Here is a 2,661-nt window from a genome sequence, read left to right as displayed (position 1 = left end):
CTCAAAAAGTTTTTTTTCTTCAAATTAGGTGAAATTTTGCTCTTGAGTGATCAATAGTTGAGAAGTCATTATTTAAAAATCTATACATTTTCTGGTATTTCTTTAAAGAAAGTAAGTCAAGGAAAAGCTTCTATTTCAGAGTCAAAGGATTTGTAATCATTTATTTGTTGTTGAAGGAATTTATTTGCATCTTTCATACTCTACCACAAGGTGGAGTATTGCTTTAAATATGTTCCTAACTAGACTAATTCTATTATGTAGGTAAACAGTGAAATAAAATTTTCGTGAATGTTAACAAAACTTTGAGCAGTAAAACTTTGATCACTAAAGGATTCACCTGATTACTACTAAGGTATTTTATGACATAAGTCTTGAAATGATATTTAATTTTCATATATCTTTTTTCTCAAAGGCAGGAGTGCCATAGCCTACTGTTCAGATAATTTACTTCTATTTTGTATATATGCATTAATTGTGATAATGTAGTCTGTGCTGAAGAATATTCATTGAATTCCATTACATCGTTTTGAAATGACGGCTGTGCTACTGAATTGTATTAGAATCCTCAGCTGAAAACTTACTAGACCAAATTTTTTATTGACACTACATAATTTCTAGCTGAGGTACAGTCAAAGGAAATCCTTCAATTACTTGATGCTGCTTTTAATTCAGAGCCAGCACAGATGATCTCCCCAGAAGCTAAGGCTACTTGCTGGAATTTCTTTGGATTTAACAGTCATGAGATTACATCTTTCTGACATCTCTCTGCCTTACCACTCTTGTTTGTAACTCTACAGGCTAATGGCAGGGGCTAGGATAGGTAGCAACATACATATAACAGAAGCACAAATGCCAGTTATTTCTGAATGTAAAGAAAGCATGCTTAAATAGTATCCACTGGCTCACCTCTCAGACCTCTATGAGAAGACAAATGAAATGTTTGAAGTGCTGCACATGACTTAGGCCAAAATGTCTCATATTCTCATTCAGACATACCTATTTTTAAAAAAAATTTCAACTTTTGAACATTGGATGAAGCAAGTAAAGAAGAAAAAGAGGACTTTTTCTAGCTCCTCAGCCCACCCCCAGCATATATATAAAGCTAAGATTAAGACAGTAAAAAGACAGATTCTAATTTGGAAAGGTAAGGATGACATTTAAAGTCACTATTTCAAAATCAGAGAGATGTTTAATTTTTCTTTTTATAATTGCTGAATAGTAAGACACCAAACATTTTATGTTTAGATCAAATTATATTTTTTCATTGACGTGCAGTTCATATAACATACAGTTAACCATTTTAAGGTGTACAATGCAGTGGCATTCAGTGCATTCAAAATGTTTTGCAACTACTTCCTCCTTCATTTTCAAAAATTACCACCTCAAAAAACACGTTGCAGCCATTACATGATCACTCAATTTTCTCTGCTTTCTCTGTCTCCTGGCAACCAGTAATCCGCTTTCTGTCTGCATGAATTTGCCTCTTCTGTATATTTCATTAAAAAGACATAATATATAACCTTTCGTATCTGGCTTCTTTCATTTAGCATAATGTTTTCAAGGTTCACGCATGTTGTGGCATGTGCCAGAATTTCATTCCTTTTTTAAGGCTGAATAATATTCCATTGTATGTATATTACCACATTGTGTTTATATTCATCTGCTAATGGACATTTGGCTTGCTTCCACCTTTTCTGTATTGTAAATAATGCTGCAATGAACATTGGCAAAGAAGAACCTGTGTCCTAGAAGTGGATTTGCTAGATCATATAGCAAGGTTATATTTAGATTTTTGAGGAACAGCCAAACTATTTTGTACAATGGTTGCTTCATTTTACATTTCTACCAACAATATATGAGGATCCCAATATCTCTGTATCCTTGTCAATGCTTATCTTCTGTTAGAAAAAATTATATCATTCCTAATAGTTGTGAAGTGGTATCTCATTATGGTTTTGATTTATGTTTTCTTAATAACTAATTATGTAGAACATTGTTTCATGTGCTATTGGTCATTTGTATTCTTCCTTGAAGAAATGTCTGTTCGAGATATTTGTTCTGTTTTTAATTAGATTGTCTTTTTGTCGTTGAGCGTTAGAAATTCTTTGCATATATTGGATATTAAACCCTAATTAGGTATATGATTTGCAAATATTTTCTGCAATTCTGGAGGTTGTCTTTTCACTTTCTTGGAAATGTCCTTTGATGCACACAATTTTTTATTTTTATGAAATCCAACTTACCTTTTCTTGTTGTTGCTTGTGCTCTTGGTGTTAAATCTGTGAATTCATTGACAATTCAAGGTCATCAATAATTACTCCCAACGTTTTCTTCTAATAGTTTTAGAGTTTTGGCTCTTACATTTTGGTTGTTTTTCCGTTTTGAGTTAATATTTGCATATGAAGTAAGGTAGGAATCTAACTTAATTCTTTAACACGTAGTTGCCCTGTTGTCTCATCACCTTATGGCAAGGAACTATCCTTTCCTCAATGAATGACGTTGGGACCTTTGTTGAAAATCAATTATCCAGGAGATGTTCAGGTTTTCTTTGGGACTTTCAATTCTATTCCATTGACCTAGATTTGTATCCTTATGCCAATATCACATTGTTTTGAATACTGTAACTTTGTAGTAAGTTTTAAATCGGGAAGTGTGAATTCT

Source organism: Mandrillus leucophaeus, unplaced genomic scaffold (assembly GCF_000951045.1).
Source record: "Mandrillus leucophaeus isolate KB7577 unplaced genomic scaffold, Mleu.le_1.0 Scaffold140, whole genome shotgun sequence".
In the NCBI taxonomy this organism is placed as follows: domain Eukaryota; kingdom Metazoa; phylum Chordata; class Mammalia; order Primates; family Cercopithecidae; genus Mandrillus; species Mandrillus leucophaeus.
The sequence above is the reverse complement of the archived record's forward strand: the minus strand, read 5'-3'. Positions refer to the sequence as shown.